General features: G+C 34.9%; 1 protein-coding gene across 1 annotated transcript in view; it reads left to right on the forward strand.

Annotated features, from left to right (window-relative positions):
- Positions 1-72: 72 nt before the first annotated feature.
- LOC134662062 (insulin-like growth factor-binding protein 7) overlaps positions 73-21725 on the forward strand; it is a 34642-nt gene continuing 12989 nt past the window's right edge. The window contains exon 1 of the mRNA XM_063518336.1: positions 73-468. The gene's annotated coding sequence lies outside the window, so the exon portion shown is untranslated. The remainder of the gene's footprint in view (positions 469-21725) is intronic.

The raw sequence follows: 21725 nt of genomic DNA on the forward strand, positions 1-21725 counted from the left end.
TTTAACTAGAATATAATTCCTTTTCCAAAAGTCATCCTCGCCCACACAATTTTACAGGGATCTTATCATCGGCTTACGCTAAAGGAAGGCGATGCGTGAAAAGTTGAAAACACGCAGACCGAACATCGGAAACTTACCCCACCGTCGGGCCGCACTTAGCGTCCCGTGTGAACATTACAAGAAAGAATAATATGACAATTTGAATTTTGAAAGTAGGATAAGTTAAACGCCGGGTGACTTGCGCATTTCACACCGGTTTTCGCAAGCTTTCCTACGACTGTGTTGACGGGAATCAGTAACGCTCTGGACGCCGTGGGGGGAGGACGCTCCGTCTCTTGAATCACTGCCCTGACGTGTTGTTACGCGCATCTACATACAAATTATATAACGTTCATCTGACTGTGTTTGTTTTGTGAGCTGACTCCGTATAAACGACCAAAGGGATGTGTCTGCTGAGAAAATTTTAAGGTAAAGTATATTTTTAATTCAAGTTGCCTGTTATAAATAGCTTAATCCAGCGGTTCTCAATCTTTTTTTTGACGGAACCCTTTTGGAAAGCGAAATACTTGATGGAACCCTACAATAAAACAATAGTTTTTAGAAGTGTTTTTTTTATTAATAAGTATAATTCTAAATTCTTGCGGAACCCCTGCAGGGGTGTCGCGGAACCCTAGGGTTCCGCGGAACACACTTAGAGTATGGCTGGCTTAATCGAACATCGTCTTTAATACATTTATAGGTATTCCTATGATGTGCGAACACCTAAGAGCCCAGGTTTCCTCGACTGCGAGTGCCGGGGTTGGAGCTCATGCGTAAATAATCGTTCTACCTCACTTCAAAGAACGATATGATTGTATCAGAATAATATTTGTAAAAAACTATGGCGTGTTTCGTATAGGTACCAAGTTACCACGAGGGTACGTTCTTCAATAAAAAAAAACGCATGCGGCTGATCCTAAGCGTAATAAGTATTTGCATTTATAGTTCGTTTTTTTAGCACTAGAAAGAACTTGAAAGAAGGTAAGCGATTTTGACATGTCTTTTAATTGAAAAACACTTTTTTAAAATCAATAACTATTACTTATGAAAGCAGAAGACTATAAAAGATCGTATTAGATTCATAATTGTTACATATTTACCGTAACTTATTTTTAAAATGTGTTTTTCAATTAAAAGACACATCAAGATTGTTTACCAAATTTCTAATGCTAAAAAAAACGAAGTATAGGTATTCACCCTCAACTCAAGACCTGCCGAAAAAACCTTCTGTTCTTTACATCACTATCAAGCACTAAATAAAGGCATAGTTGTTGTTTAAGAATGAACTGAAAAGCATGTCCAATGCTTTTAATTCAATTTCGTCTGCTTTTATTAAAATTGAAATAAAGATTAAAACGGAGCTAATGAAGAAGTTGATAAGTGAAATATATTTTTTAATATTCTGTTACTTGTGGCAGTAAATGGCATTCTAATAATATATGTACTAACTTGTAGGATTGCACAATTAAGGCATACAAACTGACTAAATATTCTTATATTAGATAAAAAAGCAAAACATTCTATGATTTGGGAATCTTTAAAACAGTAACTAACTAGCCTACAAATAAGAATCTGACAAGAGGTTCGCGGTAAATGTTAGCATTTGGATTTCTAATATACACAAGACAACGCCTTGGATGTTTTGCAAAAGTGTACGAGTAAACATTTTAATTGGGGAAGGGATTCATAGGTGACAGTTTCCCTAAGAGAGCTTAAAGAGTTTGCTAGTTGGTATACTTAGGTGACTTAAGTCGCTGTAGGTAATACATTAGTTAAACCACCTCTTATACATGTGTATGAAGTGAAATCCATTCCACATTTAGAATTACTAATATAATGTGAGTGTGTGTGACTTATTATTTACATAGCTAAGAATTTGATTTATTATATTATCCACTGTTACGTGTCCTTGGGTCCGATTCGGAATTTTGAACTAGACATCCATTAGATGTCTATTAGACATCACCAAGATACGACAACGATATTTTTAAGGTCTAGCCTGTCAAATTTGACATTTTCGCGATACTGGAGATACTCTTGAACGATTTCCACAAGAGATTATTACCATATTTTAACGTAAAAGTGACATTTGTTGCCCGAATTGAGCTGCAAAAGAGAACTAGTTGAAATCTAAACTACAACGTATCTAGTATATATCGTATCGTTCTCTAGTCTAGAACGGATCTTGTTTTCCGAATACCGCGGCTTGTTTCGTACAATAGTCTCTAGTACTTACTTTACTTGTTGACTACGTATTTTTATATATTGTTCATTGTTGTTTCACAATAATTTCCAGTGGCGCACCGTAGAAGAAAAAAAAACCTGTTCAATGTAAATCAATAAGTATTGTTAGAAAATGGAGAATTGTATTCTTGAAAATGAGGCATGTACATCTAGCAACACAGGTATATAAAATTGTTCAAACTCGCAGACCTGAGTATTTGTTTAAAAAGCTTAGATGGCCAAAGGATAAAGACCGAGGAGTTCGAAGTATGCATGTTAATAAGTTAATTGTATCAAAGCATAAATTTATAGGGTTCCAAGGAAGTTTTAGCTATCGTGCCTCGAAAATATGGAATGATTTACCACCCCCTCTCCGTACTAATATGTCATTACCAACCTTCAAAAATAATGTTAAAAGAATTCTTTTAAGGGAACAATAATGTGAACGATGATTAGTTGCATAACAATGTACACTTACCTAAATTTAAATCAAATTAAAGTAAAACATATTAGGGCCCTATTGCTGAACGTGAACAAATATTTCTATAGGTAGAAAATTGAAATTTAGATTTAAATGAACACCTACTTAAATGTTAATACAGGCTACGAAGGCATGTATTCCCCTATAGCTAGCAATTCATATTTTCTTTTATATACGCAAAGAGACAGGTACGGGCTTAAAAACAGCGCTGTGCAGTCACCTGACTCGCGGCAGAAGCTGAGTCCCGAGCCTATTGTTGCACTTAAATAGTAGGTATTTATATGTTAACAAATAGTTCTAAATGTTATACCTATTATATAAGTAGTTATTAATAGATGTATGTATACTTATCGCTACTTTACTGCTGCTGTAATTAATGCTTATTGCCCTTATAGGGTGGTTGACTGTCAGGTCAAATCAAGTTCTTTTTTTTTTCTCGAACTGTCGGAACGGTTAGATACTAGTGTATATGAAACGCACACACGACGTCACGTTCAAATTAACTCCTCCTTCTACATAATTATAATTAAACATATATATATTTATACAGTCAACAACCCTATTGGACTTATGTGCTTATTGTGTCTTTTTTCTTGTTATTATTTTATTTTTTTAAATCGGTTAAAACAAAACGAATGCGTAGACATTAATAATTATAGCCGTGGGGCGCTAGGATAAAGCTTGTGTTGCTATAACAGGTAAAAAAAAATATAACATAAAAAAACAAAATTACTCGTTGGTTTTTTATGACATCCGACTTGGTGCGACATTGTGAGGAAAATGGGAAAATAACAAAGGCTATTCAATAAACTATACTTTAATACACGGCTGAATTTGTATGCAGGATTCGGGAAAGAAAGTGGAACATGGTAATGCTGTGATTTGCATGTTTTAATATTAAAATAGTAGGTCGGGTATAACACATTCAGGTCTCCCGAATTCGGCCTGAAATATTCATCTCAGAGAGAATGGTGATATATTTTATAAATACCTACATATGAACGTTTGAGCTGCTTGGATTTAGGTTTTAATTTTATGGCAAGGATATTTTGAATGGATTATAATCATAGAGTAATAAATAAGTAATAAATTGCTCAGGTACTTATTACTTAATGTGTGCTGTAATGTGAAACTTAAGTGTGATTGGATATATGTATAGGTACTTATATTATACCCCTATCGAGTTAACAGCTGATAGAATTATATCTGATAGTCACAACGGCCTAAGTGCGGTTAGGTTAATCCAGTGAAACCTCAGCTTCGCCAAGATTAGGCCGAGCCATTAATAAAGGCTTTTTTGCTGCGGCCAAGTTAATAGGAATATTTAATGTATCAAGGCTTAGATAGGCTATGCGGGATTTTAGAAAATTCGGGACTATTACTTACTTTAACTCGGAACGATGATAAAATTATAACACTAAGTAAATAAGTAAAATAAAAAAATGTGAAGACAAATACAATTCTGATTTTCCTAAAAAGCGGCCAAGTGCGAGTCGGACTCGCCCATGAAGGGTTCCGTATTTAGGCGATTTATGACGTATTAAAAAAAAAACTACTTACTAGATCTCGTTCAAACCAATTTTCGGTGGAAGTTTACATGGTAATGTACATCATATATTTTTTTTAGTTTTATCATTCTCTTATTTTAGAAGTTACAGGGGGGGGGGGGACGACACACATTTTACCACTTTGGAAGTGTCTCTCGCGCAAACTATTCAGTTTAGAAAAAAATGATATTAGAAACCTCAATATCATTTTTGAAGACCTATCCATAGATACCCCACACGTATGGGTTTGATGAAAAAAAAATTTTTGAGTTTCAGTTCGAAGTATGGGGAACCCCAAAAATTTATTGTTTTTTTTCTATTTTTGTATGAAAATCTTAATGCGGTTCACAGAATACATCTACTTACCAAGTTTCAACAGTATAGTTCTTATAGTTTCGGAGAAAAGTGGCTGTGACATACGGACGGACAGACAGACGGACAGACAGACAGACAGACATGACGAATCTATAAGGGTTCCGTTTTTTGCCATTTGGCTACGGAACCCTAAAAATTAAATATACAATGGAATGAAATGCCTTTTTAGGGTTCCGTAGCCAAATGGCAAAAAACGGAACCCTTATAGATTCGTCATGTCTGTCTGTCTGTCTGTCTGTCCGTCTGTCTGTCCGTCTGTCTGTCCGTCCGTATGTCACAGCCACTTTTCTCCGAAACTATAAGAATTATACTGTTGAAACTTGGTAAGTAGATGTATTCTGTGAACCGCATTAAGATTTTCACACAAAAATAGAAAAAAAACAATTAATTTTTGGGGTTCCCCATACTTCGAACTGAAACTCAAATTTTTTTTTTCATCGAACCCATACGTGTGGGGTATCTATGGATAGGTCTTCAAAAATGATATTGAGGTTCCTAATATCATTTTTTTCTAAACTGAATAGTTTGCGCGAGAGACACTTCCAAAGTGGTAAAATGTGTGTCCCCCCCCCCTAACTTCTAAAATAAGAGAATGATAAAACTAAAAAAAATATATGATGTACATTACCATGTAAACTTCCACCGAAAATTGGTTTGAACGAGATCTAGCAAGTAGTTTTTTTTTAATACGTCATAAATCGCCTAAATACGGAACCCTTCATGGGCGAGTCCGACTCGCACTTGGCCGCTTTTTATAAGTCTCTGGACGGGTAGAGGTTTTCATTGGTTGTTAGTTGTACGCTCATTATCGTCATTAAGAAATTAGCTTTATAACCAAAATATAAAGTCTATAGTTCGTTTTTTTAGCATTAGAAATAAGGTAAGCAATCTTGATGTGTCTTTTAATTGAAAAACACATTTTAAAAATAAGTTACGGTAAATATGTAACCTGTGGACCACTAATGTCAAAAAGAAGTACCTACTTAGGGCGACATGTATTGCAACCCTATGAGGTACAGAACGTTACGGCCCAAAGCATCTGTAATTTTCTGGATGCAACGGGCATTAGTAATGAACTTTAAAGGGCCGTCACCATAGATCAATATGTGGTCGACGTGACACTCAAAGGCCCGATACCACCCCCAATAATAATAATAAATAAATACTTTAACTCGGAACGATGATAAAATTATAACACTAAGTAAATAAGTAAAATCAAAAAATGTGAAGACAAATATAATTCTGATTTTCCTAAAAAATTAAATATAAAATGGAATGAAATGCCTTTTTATAAGTCTCTGGACGGGTAGAGGTTTTCATTGGTTGTTAGTTGTACGCTCATTATCGTCATTAAGAAATTAGCTTTATAACCAAAATATAAAGTCTATAGTTCGTTTTTTTAGCATTAGAAATAAGGTAAGCAATCTTGATGTGTCTTTTAATTGAAAAACACATTTTAAAAATAAGTTACGGTAAATATGTAACCTGTGGACCACTAATGTCAAAAAGAAGTACCTACTTAGGGCGACATGTATTGCAACCCTATGAGGTACAGAACGTTACGGCCCAAAGCATCTGTAATTTTCTGGATGCAACGGGCATTAGTAATGAACTTTAAAGGGCCGTCACCATAGATCAATATGTGGTCGACGTGACACTCAAAGGCCCGATACCACCCCCAATAATAATAATAAATAAATACTTTAACTCGGAACGATGATAAAATTATAACACTAAGTAAATAAGTAAAATCAAAAAATGTGAAGACAAATACAATTCTGATTTTCCTAAAAAATTAAATATAAAATGGAATGAAATGCCTTTTTATAAGTCTCTGGACGGGTAGAGGTTTTCATTGGTTGTTAGTTGTACGCTCATTATCGTCATTAAGAAATTAGCTTTATAACCAAAATATAAAGTCTATAGTTCGTTTTTTTAGCATTAGAAATAAGGTAAGCAATCTTGATGTGTCTTTTAATTGAAAAACACATTTTAAAAATAAGTTACGGTAAATATGTAACAATTATAAATCTAATACGATCTTTTATAGTTTTCTGCTTTCATAAGTATATAATAGTTATTGATTTTTAAAAAGTGTTTTTCAATTAAAAGACATGTCAAAATCGCTTAGAGACAAACCAAAGAAAGTCTGCAGCGCTAGATTAAAAGTAGTTTTTAAAAATCAGTATGCGACAACACCACAGAAAATGGATTAAATAGTCTTGATACTTGTGAAATTTCTACCATATTTACCGTCTATGAAAAAATTAAGCTGTATGCACAGCTTAATTTTTATGGTAAAATAAATTTCATTCCAACAATAGATGTCACTATTAATATGTAGACATACTAATATTGATAAATAATATTGGAAGAATGTGACATATGGCTTCATCAAAATTAATAAGCTTTTGTAATATCCGCGACGGCGGTAAATAGGTACAGAGGGCCTACCGCGAACACCGAAGTTCTCAATATGCGAGCATCTTTCTCTTTTACTCCCATTAAGGCGTAATTAGATTGACAGAGAAATTGCCCGCAATTTGCGAACTAAAGTTTTCGGAAAAACTAAATAAACCATTAAAACAATAAACATATATTAAAAATTAATTTTAGCTTTAACTAGTAGGTACCCATGCCGTGAGCATAAGCATGGAGGTTGTGGGTTCGAGCTCAAAACACGGCTAGTACCAATGAGTTTCTCGAAATGTTAGAGGAAGTTCATAAGTATGCCTATACCTATTAGGTGTGTTCAATTTGCTGTGAAACCTTTGTCTAAACCAATATTATATTATCTAAGTAGGTACATATGGTGAAGTATTAAGATGTTTCATTCCACTTACCCGTCATCAACTCCAAATTTTGTAAACATTGTCGTTTTTCAGCTTGAATCGCCTCGTGCTGACTTTTTACAAGTGTAAAATTATTCGTCATGCGGAAAAGTAACTCCCGCACGCCGGTTTTGTAAGGTTTCACCATGTTTATTCCGTTCATCACAAAACACAATGAATATTTAAACGATTTTGACAAACACATACCATAGTGCATGACGTTTACTGACTGCTTAAAAACATTGCCATATGTAGTTTTTTAATTCGATGTCAAATTATTGCGCTGCAGACTTTCTTTGGTTTGTCTCTACCTTCTTTCAAGTTTTTTCTAATGCTAAAAAAAACGAACTATAGCGACCCGCCCTGTACCCGCCCTTCGCACGGGTTAAAAAATTATACACCTAAACCTTCCTCAAGAATCAATCTACATATTGATAAGTGAAAGCCACATGAAAATCCGTTCAGTAGTTTTTGGGTTCATCGCGAACATACAAACACAAAAACAGACATACGTAGACGCGGCGGGGGACTTTGTTTTATAAGGTGTATTGATTAAGTAACACATTTTATTTATCTATATTAATACTGAAATGTGAAGTAAGTAATCGCAGTTCAATTGTGAAGTCGCATTTGAAATTAAAAAATCTGAACTTTATTTTAAAATATGTCGTGAATAGTAAAAGCTTTTAATTTAAACTTGAATTTCGCTCCTTTTTGCTTAGGTTACTATCACGGTACTCTGACTCTGGGCCCGATTCGGATTTTGTAATAGACATCTATTAGATATCTTTTAGACATCGGCCAAGATACGATAACGATATGTTTAAAATCTAACCTGTCAAATTTGACATTTCCGCGATTCTGGAGATACTCTTGAACGATTTCTATAAGATATTACTTAGAGATCTAATTCACATCTAATAGATATCTAACACTATCTAATGTAAAAGTGACATTGGTTGCCCGAATTGCGCTGCAAAAGAGAACTAGTTGAAATCTAAATAAATCTAAAATCTTAAATCTTTAAATCTTTTATCTTTATGCCGATTAGTACAGCTTTTATGTCTACCGTTCTCCAATTCTCCCTCAATTGCTCAAGGGTTAACTGGAAGAGATCCCTGAAAGGGATAAGTTCGCCTTTGTACTAATGATGTGTGTTCTTTCATGTTTTATGTTTCTTTTTGTACAATAAAGTATTTTACTACTACTACTACTACTAAACTATAACGTATCTAGAATAGATCTAATACGTGTCGTCTCTTGTGAATATTTTGAAATTCGAATACAGCAGTCTGACTTTATGTGCTACGGGGCGTAACGCTTCGAAAAGAAGGAACCGTTCGCTACGCATTCAGTGCCAGCGCCAGCTACGCGCTACGAGCGTAATCGACAACACGGGAATACCCGTGTGTAGGGAAAAGCGCCTACGAATAGAGAACCCACCTGGCGGACCGCTGGCTGTGAATGTGTTAATCTAACTTGAATCCAAATTCTGAGTGAAGAAGCCTTACCACGACTGCCGTATCAGTGTCTAACTGACATATTCGCTAACGTCTGCGTAACTAATTTCTAGACATCTTGCTCGCACTAATATGCCAGTATGGACGAGATCCATAAAAAGTAAGTTACGCTCACGGTAGCGAATTATGTCAGTGTTAAACTGGTAAAGGATTCAGTGGTGAGCGACCAGTGCAGTGGCGAGTTCGGCGTGCACTGAGGCGACTCACTTATTTGGGTCAAAAACTTTCTTAGTATGAGGTTATGCGTCTTTCCTGCGGAGATCATAAAAATAACGGTAATTAAAAACTAAATTTCTTACTTTATTTTTACCTAATTATGTTAGAATCTACTTTTCTTTAAAGTGAAAATCTTAGAAGAATGTATCCAAATCGTTAAATTTGGAAATATCCACAAAAAAGACGCTGGTTATTTGGAACGTTTTCGATCCATTTACCTATGCTTGCATTGGTTTAACTTGGAAAGTAAAACAACACCTAAATTGCTGTAAATTCATTCAAAACAGTAGGTAAGAAAGTTGTAAACAATTATTATTTCTCACAAACGGTAACGTTTACCGTTAAACGGTAACGTAAAACTCGCACGGTTAGAAGATGCTGATGTCAACTTAAGGCAGTCTTCTCCGAGACCACGGGGACAACGCCGTCCTCGAAACGTCGGAGGTAAATCTTAAAACTTAGATACGCGAGTAATGTGTAAAAATCGTGAAAGTTTAAATCAGTGTAACGGTAACGTTGTAACTGAAATATTGAGGTGAAACTACAATCCGTCGTCATTTTTATTGTACGGCGGGTAACCAAAAGGGTGGTTTAGAAGCGTACTTTTATAGAGGGAATTTCAATCAACGCGCACCTCCCGATGAAAGTTTAACGAACTTGAATGTAATCTGATTTGTGTACAGCTTTATTTCGGCCCCAAATGAAACCTGTGAAAATATAGTAATGGTCACGATTTATTTGGATATGATTTGCGTCTTTCAGGAGCCATCATTTCTAATGAATTAGATCGATATTATAAATAGGACATTATTACACAAATTAACTAAGCCTCGAGTAATCTCAAGGCTTGTGTTTTGGATACTACTACTATTACATTGGTACTTAGTAGGTAGTACTACTACACTATGGGTACTGAGACAAGTTAGGTAATGTTTAATTGTTTTAAAAGAACCTTTAAGTACATTTCACGATATTTAATTCTATTTTTAATTTCTGAAATAGGAGGTGTATGAATAATTCTACTGGATCTTGTACCTTCTTTAATTTTGAAACCTAACTCCCCTTCAAGCTCATATTGTTTGATATTTATAGGTACTAAACTCAATTGTGTTTATAATACAATGCCGCCGTCTCAACCAATTTCATCCATAAGCGATCCAAATTTGCCGCAGTTTAATTTACAAGTGTAATCTTCAGCCGACACCTGAACTTGAATTTAGTATATTATTCTGTATAAGTAGCTTCTGCAATTATGTAGATAGCTAAACAGTTAGTATGTAGTACCATATTTTGTTAAAGTCGCATTATTCTACTTATATACAGGGTGCTTCCTGTAACAGGAGCAATAAATTAAACTAAAGGCTGTACTCCTCAAACTGACCAACATTTGTTCAGCAAGTTTTTAAAATTATGAATCCTTTAGACTTGCTCTTTTTCATACAAAATTAATATTGCCTTCAATGTACGCTGACATCAGTGTGTTTGACGTTGCTTGTCACTTAACATAACAGCTTTAAACATAACAAAATTTGCAATACATTGCGTCTTAGAATAAACTTTAAAGTGTAATAAAAATCAAAACATGAGTTATTTTCAAAAGTTGGTGAACAAATGTTGGTCAGTTTGAGGAGTACAGCCTACAGTTTAATTTATTGCTCCTGTTACAGGAAGCACCCTGTATAATTGAATATCATCAAACTGTCAAAACGGCCATCTTGTATGAACCATACTGTGTCTTGCAAGCTATAGGTATATAACTGTACGAGTATTAGTACATCATTACGTGCCTGATCACGTCCAAACGACTGGCACACTACCTCTTTAGCTCCGCTTTATCGCACCTTGGCCTTCATAACGGCTAAACTTGACTTTGATATAAATAGGACCTTTTAGGTTTTCGGCATGGTTACTTGGTACGCTTGTGTGTCCCCTAAAGGGGCCCACTGATTACCAGTCCGCCGGACGATATCGGTCTGTCAGTTGTTCGGAGCTGTCAAATTTTTGTTCTAACTGACAGGCCGATATCGTCCGGCGGACTGTTAAGCAGTGGCCCCCTTAAGGCCCGTGCAGGTTATGTGGTTTGGGATTTTCAATTACACTTCGGTATGTACCTACAGGTAAACCGTAAGACGTCCTTATCGTTAAGAGGATTAGCGGGCAAAATTTTTTTAGCAAAAAGAGAAAATGTTTTCACCTTGGTTATTTCACAATAGCACAGTTATTTAATGATCATTATCCACTACAATGCAAGGAGCAATATAAATATATACTTAAAGTACTATACTTAACACTGGCATAGACTGAACACTTAATACAGCAAAGTTTGCTTAACAAGTTTGTAGTTGAAGCAGTGTTGTTGCAACCGGCGGAATTACCTCCAGGAAGTATTCAACTTGTTTTATAACATTTGCGGGGTATTAAATAAACGTTAAATAGTAAATAATATTGTGATACTGGTAGGTACCTAAGCATGATGCAACGTGTAGAGTATAACCCACCTACTATACGATTTTTGAAGTGAAAACTTCTTTAGCGGCGCTGGGCACTTTTTGAGGTGGGGAAAAAATGATAAACTCGAGACAGCGTAAGGCGATCACGTGACCGTAAGGGGCGTAAGGCGATCACGTGACCGTAAGCCCCGTAAGGTGACCACTCATAATTTAAATAGCATTTAAATCAATAAAGAAAAACTCAATGTTATTTGACATTTGTTGCGGACTCCATTTCAAGACTCTTTACCTATGTTCAAATAATTTGACGTTGTCATGGCAGTAAGTACCTAAATAAACATGTCATTGAAGAAGTGTGATCTTATTTGAGAATGATAATAATATATAATAAATAAATAGAATACCTCCGCTAAACGTATGTATCGTGTTACCGGGCGTCGGTAACATAGTGAGGTGAGTTTCACTTCTATCGGCTCTCCCGGAGTGCAACCGTTGTTGCTTGTTTTTTAATACAAACGCATGCGGACGGTCTCTTTCCTCTTACTACTGTTATAAATGTATTTATGAATGATTAATTAATATTATTTAATCCTAATTTTATCGGAACTTTTATTCCGACGTTTTGACGCAGGTTTCATTGGTCATGTTCGCGGATAATAGAAATTTCGGTTTCTGCAAGCTGCAAGAGTGGTACTAGTGGTAGAGAGGAAGATAACTAATTTTTAACATTCACAGCAAGCCTTTTAATGTCTCGGCAAAATGTTAAAGCAGAGACTTGTATGATCCGAAGAAAAAAATATGAAAAAACATCGAAAAATTATATTTTTATGTAGCATGTGTTGAAAACGACCTTCGTTTCAATGATAATTAAGTTTTTACTATTTCATAATTTAATAAAGTTTAACTATAAAATCACATTTTCTAGCTACTGAACTGGTAAATACTGAATAATATTTTGTATACCCAGAACCCTTGTTAATTTATACGACAACCATCAACCATCCCGTCTCTCGGGACGGCGACAAAGCGGTTTTGTTTCACGCGTGACAAAAGTTCTGATGATCACCATACGCGTGTAATGGAGTCCGATCCAGAGTGGACAGTTATTTTGATAGATATTCGTCCATTAAGATCGCTCACGCTGATTGGTGCATGCGAAATCTTGGTGCATTTGAGTCAAAACCAGCTCAAAACCATGACGAAGAATCGGCCATGAGCCTAATTTAACGCTGTAGAATGCAGAAATGTTGTTTGGCCATAGAGTATTTATTTCTGTAGGCTTCTTTAGCCTACGACCATGTACTACATCAAAATTTCATCATCATCATCAATATACTGCGTAAATCGGCATGACTTTATCGCTCTTGGGTGCCGCTTCCAGAGCAATGCTGACTCCATATAATTTGTTCCTTACCTCCCATGCGATTAATTCGGATGATTTATTATTAAAAGGGCCTTTGTAGTGACCTTTTGTGAGCACTTAACGGCCCAAATATTTAGGTACATTAGCTATTTAGGCGTTTGTCGACCGCACACGCTACTTTCAACATTGTACTTACGTCGGCTTTTGGATATTTTGGAGTGTAAGGAGCTCTTTAATTTACTTTACACTGTATGTAATTGATAAACGTAAGACTAAATATTTTGGGCCCTTACGTTCACAGAAAGGGCATTTATTTATTGTGTAAACCAATTAAAATTACCTACAGTAAGGTTGGAAGAGGTTAACATGGATCGGAACCGGTTTTTTTGCAAAAACTTCGAAATAACCATATTTTTCGAATTATTTTATACTCGAAATGTAGGACTCAGTCGTGTTTTTAGGTAACGACTTCGTATTATTAGATTGCCCAATTATAGCAAAGAACGAAAACATACCGTTTTCGTTCCCATACAAAAAATACCGGTATCCGATCCCTAGAGGTTAATTGAAGTTACTAACAAATTACTCGTAGACGTTATTTTAGATTGGTGGCAAGTTGGCAACACGTCTGCCAACGATTGTGCTACACGCCTGGCGGCCTAGCCAAGGTGACAATCACTATCGCTTCGCCATCGAATTGCTTTTTGTCTCTCTATCACTCTTCCAAATTAGTGCGACAGTGACAGTTGCGTTTCGTTCGCTACGTAGCGTTAGCGATTGGCATGTTGGCTACGGGGCCTGATATCTTCACTTAGAAACATACCTACTTACTAATACAACGTACTTACGTTTTAATTTCAACTGTAGTGCAAAAATAAACCATCTACTTATATAATTGATTGCAGGAGGCATAAAGTATTCAAACGACAAGAACATATTAACTTCCATACCATAAATACGCGAATGAGATCTCGACGTTGCGATGTAATTATGTTGCGTGTCTTTCCGAAAATGTGTACCAAATATTCAGGGAGTTTCTGACTGTAAAGACGGAATAAGAAGTGTGATAAATTCCTGTTCCTCAGCATACGGTATGGCAGTAGTATGCAATCGTAACGTTATTGGAGTATCTGAATTTATGCATCGTTGAGAGTATTAGTATTTCATATCTCGCTGTTTGTCGATTGAAATTTTCAATTACGTGATTTTTCAATTTGAAACGTATTAATTCCATATTTCAAATAAATTTTATCCATAGAATTGTTCGCTTGGCTTATGATTACGTTAATTACTTAACTACTAATGTGTAATGTAATGACATTGTTATTATGTCAAACATTCTTTTGATTAAATCTTGAAATTTAAATGGATATAATTAATTTTTAATATTATTTTGGCACAATATTGGATATTATTGCTAAGTATACCTACACTAGGAACCTACTGGGGTAAGGCTGACAGATTTCAACTACTTACATACAATTTTTGTCACCGTATTAATACAGGTAAATAATATATAATAAAATATGTACAAATAATATAAATTATTATTAAGAATAACTAAATTTCCTTACAGCATTTTGCGTTAACCTAATTGTCTCAATAAAAAACCCATTGTCCATAACACCATAAAAATAAACCTGAAGCGCGAAAAGCGCTCCGGAACAATTCTGAGTACTTTAATATTCAATGAAACCATTATTCGGGCACGGCTGTTCCGTGAACAAAATATGGGTCACGTCAGATTACGGTCGCGCGTAATCACTCCAGTGCGGTAAAAAAGAAAAAATAAAAGATTGTATGAAATCCATACACTCTTAAGCCGTTTTTCGTTTGTAACGATAACAGCAGTCTCATAAACTCGCGAGGCGTTCCAAATAAGCGATTTTGGACTGATAAGAGGATTTATGATCATGGAGTATACACTGCGCATGTTACTTACGCTTCTAAGGAACGAAACTGTAGTCGCTTAAGGCAGGCATACACGCAAGCTTTGACGTTTTAATTTTAGTGAAAAAGTTAGATTTATTGGCGATTAAACGGTTTGATAAGTGTTTTAGTGCACGCTGACGTAAGTAAGCTTTCAAAGCTATTTATTCGTAATAGTATCTGTACTTGTACCTACCTAATCAACAAAGTTATGTGACCGAAATGTAAACCCTAAAAATTAAAATATTCGTATATTCGCATTCGAGATCTAGCATAATTAGCATAAATGCAATAAATATTTTTGCGACGTTCGGTTGGTATAATATAAAAAAAATGTTACTACTTTGCTTAATTTTAATCACAATTTTCAATTTTTTACCAAAAATTAAAAACCTTACATTTATACCTTACATGTTTGGTAAGCACCGTGACTTAACTAAGCAAAGCAAAAAAGTTAATAAACTAAGTATTAACTAAATATACGTATCATTCACGCGCAATAGAGTCATAATCATAACAATGAATAAAAAATTAAACGTTAATCATGTAGATGGCGAGTTGGTAATTACTTTGTAAATAAAATGAAATTAATGCGCATTAAACATACTTGTCACAAAATAATATCCAACCAAGTTCATTTTTATCATCTTAATTGCGTAATTTCGTGTCAGCACGATGGGTTCACGAGCACTTTCTGTTTAATATAACCATTTGTATGCTGTTATAAAACTTTTAAGTATACTACAATCACTTCATGTAATTATATCATTAGTAGGTACATAAGGAGTGGTCCGGAAAGAAGTAGCTGTGAATTATATGGTATATTTTTTGCTAATTATGAAGCAGTTTTTTTTTTTGTAATTTAGTTAATATAAAGTACTATAAAATAAAAATATAAAATAAAATAATATCGATAAATATGAGATTGTTTGAGTTTTCTCATTTTTATTGCAATGTACTTTGTAACGTTTTGAACAGTACAATTTGATAATATTTGTTGGCCGTTTTCTACAATGCCACAAATGAAGTTCTAGTTTCATAACTTTTTTTATGCTTTTAAGATCATCATCTAAAGAATAATATATTCCAATAAACTGGAATTTATCTTGGGTCGTTAGGAAGTCTCTCCAATCTAACCTATGACAGAGGTGGAAGACAAATATCTGTAAAAATGGCAAATATACAAAAGTAGAAATTCCATGAAAATACCTCAAAGTGAAGTCAAATAAAAAAAGTTTTATATAGAACGAAAAATAATTTAATAATGTATTAATTCGCTTATCAAACTTATAGAAAAAACGATGTGTATGAGAAATACCTTATAATTTCCTTCAAAAGACACTGTTCAAAAAGTGTCATGAGAGATGTAATATAAAACGCGAAAACTCTAATTCACCCTTTTATATTTAATACGAGTGTATTTATTTATCTACACTATGATAAATTAACTGCTTACAAATTATTACAAACTAAAATGAAAAATCCACATAATGTGCTGCTACTTTTTTCCGGACCACTCCTTAATTTAGGCAGTTTTTGTGACTTTAGAGTCTGTGCGGAAAGAGAAGAGTCGTGTAATGTATTGGGCCCCATTCCACGACTCTTCACAGACTCTATGCATATATAAAGTCTCTCAACTGTCTGATAAATTTATATGTCCCTAATAATGATATCATCTCATGTCGCGCTTTTATATACGAAAAGAAACCAGACTATAGGCGTGATTCAAAACCGCGATACAAGCCTCAATTAATCTAAAATTTTCTTAATCTGTTTGTACTATTTTCTACTACAGGCAAATCACCCAGAATCAGGCTAATATCCAAAAAAAATGTTAATTGTCATTGTCGTTATACTTCTGGACTAATATATTTCTGCGGAGTGACATTAGAAGCTTTGTACCTATATTATTAATTATTAACCGCGGAAAGTAGTTTTGATTAATGTTCCCTTTTGTTGCCCTGAATATGTTGGCTGTTATTCGACCACGGACATGTTACGTATCCATTAGTTAAAATTAGAAGATAACCACAAACTCTGACGTTACAATAATTACTTAGCTTTCTTCATTTAATGTTTGGTTTATATATAGGTATAGTAAAATGTCCTAATAATGTGCTTTAAAAAAATATCTGGGAGACCGAGCTTTGCTCGGAAAACATATAAAATCTCAAAAATTAGCGTTTTCCCAGAGATAACTATTTTACGCCCCCGAAAACCCCCATATACCAAATTTCATCGAAATCGTTAGAGCCGTTTCCGAGATCCCCGAAATATAAATAAATAAATAAACAAGAATTGCTCGTTTAAAGGTGTTAGATAGATAGATAGATACATTAGGTAATCATTTATACAATGTCATGAAATTAAATATGGCCAGTTGATATCGCCTTGCCTGAAAAAACAAAACGACAAGAAACCTTTGTTAAATAAAATACCTACGAAAGTATATATACATTACACAAACACACACACTAACTGAAACTCACTCCTAAAGATTCCAGTTTGTAAGTAAGAATAGAGACGTGTAAATAGTATTGTAATATGTATATACAGAATTTTGATGAGTTTCCACTTCTGAACACATTCGCAAACTAACTCTGTAATTATTCTTATTATTTAGGTTTACGTTAATTTACCTAAATTATAACTATTTCAGCTGATTTGTAATAAAATTAAATACTAGTTATATATTTATTTGGATTGTATTTTTTTGGTTGACGGATGATTACAATGATTAAGCACCGGAATTATTATGTAGTGTTACATATTTAATCGAAGTAATTGATGTTAATGAAACCTTTTGATGTTAGTTGCCCTTGAACTTGTACATATTTACAGAAAAGGATACCCAAGTAGGTTACCTAAGTACTGTAACGGTTTGCTATAAAACCTCGTTTGCGCTCGGCGCTTTGTGCTGGCCGGTTGCAAAAAAACATTACATTTTAAAATTTCCTTCAGGAATCTTGTGAATCTGTCACATGAAAAATATGGTGTAGGTTCATTGATTGCTCACATATTTTCGCTAATAATCTTCGATATTTAATGTAAATTAATACTAACCTTGATTTAATATAGATCGCAAACTGCCGTTAGTTTTTATTATGCTGTGTACATTTCCCCGAATCGGGTAAGTGTTGCGAATATTTAATTTAAGTTTCTAATGGGAATAATTGTACGTTGTATTCTTTTATACTGTTAACTAATCTGTTCTTTTCCGACTGCTTTATCCGTGAACACTAAAGAAATGCTAAAAGGTTAACTTTCCTGATATTTCTTTCCTTGCGGGCCGGATGACGCAGTCACCGTTGTGTGCATATTCTAACAAGACCAATATTGCTAGGGATCAAGTCTGGGGTTGACTCTGAAAACCCACTAGCCTGCACTACCCCATGCTCCATGCTGCATGCTCCACAATCTGGAAGGTTTCCATTCCGAGCTGAGGATCCTGGACCACAGTGCGGAGCCATCTTAGAATACTCTGGACCTGCGACTGCGATGCCTGCTTTGTTCAGCGGAGCCATCTACAACTGCCCGCCTGCGAAGTAGAGTCTCAGGAAAGTGCCTCCTATTAAAGACTTGTTTCATTATTTCATTCTTGCCGGCTCAGTTATAAGGACTCACGGCCCTAGCTAACTTATTGTAATTTTAGATACCTAATTTTAATGAACTTTTTCTAAATTAAACTTTCATTTCCTTCCTACCTCTTTCCAACCCTAACTGCGATGCTAAACGTCACAGTACCTTACTGTGCCATTAATTAATACTTCGGTTTTTTTGGCTAGATCTGGCTACAGCTCATTACGAATAAGATGAAAGGGATAATCTTGCCTTCTATGTACTTATGTATCCAGATTCTGAACGCGTACGCGTTGAATCTATGAAATATCCCACAATACGGTATGTATGTACCTAATGGTATCGGGTTCTATACTCGTACCGTAAGTCATTGACAGTGTCAAAACTGACATAATTATACGCTAACGTCTACGTAATTTACTTTCTACAGTGTGTGGCCTATAACGCGGGCGAAAAATTAAAACGTAGATTCTACTCCTCAAACTAGACAATGTTTGTTCAGCGACTTTTAAAAATAACTTGTGGTTTGTATTTTAAAACACTTTAAAATTTAATCGAACACGCAATGTATTACGAAATTGATTATGCCTGTACGATGACAAGACTGACGGGCAATGTCAATTAGACGGAATTTAAAGTACATTGAAAATATTATTTAGTTTGAAAAAGGGACAATTTTAAGACTACATAATTTCAAAAAGTTGTTGAATAAAAGTTTTGTTGTTTGAGGAGTAGAATCTACATTTTAATTTTTCGCCCGCGTTATAGGCCACACACTGTATACATCTCGCTCGCACTAATATGCGAGTATGAGCGAGATGCATAGAAAGTAAGTTACGTTCTCGATAGCGTTTATGTCAGTGCCAAACTGTTGGTAGCTACACGGGTCAAGGGAATCATAATATAAATACGAGTACCTATGTAACCTTAAAAACTTTATTATAAAGTGAAATCTCACGGAACGGATTTTAAAAATTTGGGAATTCCATCATGTTGCTTCACTTAATAATGACTTAATATAATATTTCTACCTGTTGTTACCTAGTTGTAATTTAATCATTTGTGTTCTTTTCTGTATTTCTTTTATGCGGTGCACCATAAAGTATATATTATTATTATTTCTGGGACGTCGTTAGCGATTATAGATCCGATTCCAACCCTTCATTCTCTAAAAGCTCGAAAGACCTTTGCTGACTCAAATATTTTGCCTTTATTACCGGACTACTTCCGTAACAGAGACACACCCACATGTGCCCACAGCAGCAGCTAACCCACTAAAATCAAAGAAAATGAAGGTATAAAACCTGAGCGATATATATAGTGGTATATTCTCGCAACTTTGTAAAGATAAACTTCGCCTCAGACTTTGGTGTCTATGATAAATTACTTACATTTAGGTAAATGTGTAGTTAGATTGAGTTCCTAAGTTCGCCCACCGTTTGTAAAGTTTTTAATTATTCTAGAGTATGAATAGGTAAGGTTATATAAGGAACGATCCAACACACGTTAGTTCATTCAGTAGGATGTTTTTTTTATCAATTCAGAAATTTATTAAAATTAGATAGGTTAGGCTATACGGAATTAGGAAAATTAGTCAGGACAAAGCCACGCTCTGAGACACTCAAGTTGGGTAATGAAACTTGTCAGACTATCTTAGTCTTGCACGACACGAGCGGGGATCTGGTAAGAAATTGCCTGTACCGTTTTCTTCATGTTAATGTGTTGCTGGAACTTGGGAAATGCTTTAATTGTTAAATATGGTATTTCCAAAACAGGTGGGTTAAAAGCAGCAGATACATTGTGCAACAGGATCATACAATTATATTTTTTATCAGAATAGGTATAATCATGGTGAGATATTATGGACAAGGCATACATGTACTATAATAACCTTTTTAACTTAATTCAAGTTAAGATTGTATATTAAGGAATATTCAAAAGCTGGGGGTAGGGTATAATATTATCTGAGATCGTTTCTGGAAGACATGTTTATACCGAGAGTTTAGTAACATTCCATAGTTGTACGAGAGATAATATTTATCCATCATTTTATCCAGAGATAAAATGGCCCGTGAAAATAGATGGTTAAATATTTGGTTGAATGTGCCTATATTTTAAATTATATATGGGAGAGATCACTGGAAGTAGGAAATTAGTTGAGAGTAGGCCAAGTCTTCGGGAACCGTGTTAGGTAATTAAGCTTGGCAGGCTGTCTTAAGTTGAACTCAGGGCGCTAATCATGTAACCAAGTTCCCTGTTGTTGCTTTCTACAGGTGGAATTAGAGTCAAGATAATTATCTAGACACGCGGTAGCGTGTCCAGCCAAGTTCAAAGAAAAAGGAACTGGCGACGCAGTAACCGTGTGTAAATATTACACGAACCATTTCGAGCTCCTTTTGACCCTTATGTTTACAGAAACGGTCTAAAAAGTTGTACACATTTTGAATTATAAATTAAATAATCAATGATATTTATAAATGTAACACATCTCACTTTTAAAATATTTAAGCACAGAAAACAAAAACAATGTAACACCTATAATTATTTTTTTATATTGACGCAACAGTTGACGCCATTTTAAAGTAACAACATAAACCACAAGTGCAGTAGGGAGTTTTATTGCAATGTTTTGCCGCCAGAGTGCAGCACTAGTGACTTAAGTATACCATAGAGTAACTTATACATACTGTACCTTAAACTGTTTGTTGACAAGTTTTCACAGACAATCAAATATGACATTGATACATCAAGTTTACAAAGGGCCTACCGGGAAACTCAGCTATTTGCCTCTTTATCGCTGGAATATGCAAGAGTACTAAACTTAATAGAGAAGTTAGATAACAAAATTTCGACTCTCTTGTTTGCGGTAGACCCTTATTAGGTTGTGACATAATTGTGGAATTGGCGCACCGCAGACTTTGGCGTAATATTCCCTATTGAGAAGGTTTTCCTTTTTCAAAAAACTGTTGCAAAGAACTGTTGTACGCAATTCTAAACGTCAACATAGGAATCAAAACGACCCAGCTGGATCAACACTTGACGTGACAGATGGACAAGGGCGTAATGCTTTTTCGGCCCGAGCAAAAAGTCGTGTCATGGCTTGCTCCCATTGTTTTGTTCCATTCGTTACTTTACTACGGTCGTTATGGCTCTGTTTTGTTACTTAGGGGAC

The sequence above is a fragment of the Cydia amplana genome, chromosome 2 (genome assembly GCF_948474715.1).
Source record: "Cydia amplana chromosome 2, ilCydAmpl1.1, whole genome shotgun sequence".
NCBI lineage: Eukaryota > Metazoa > Arthropoda > Insecta > Lepidoptera > Tortricidae > Cydia > Cydia amplana.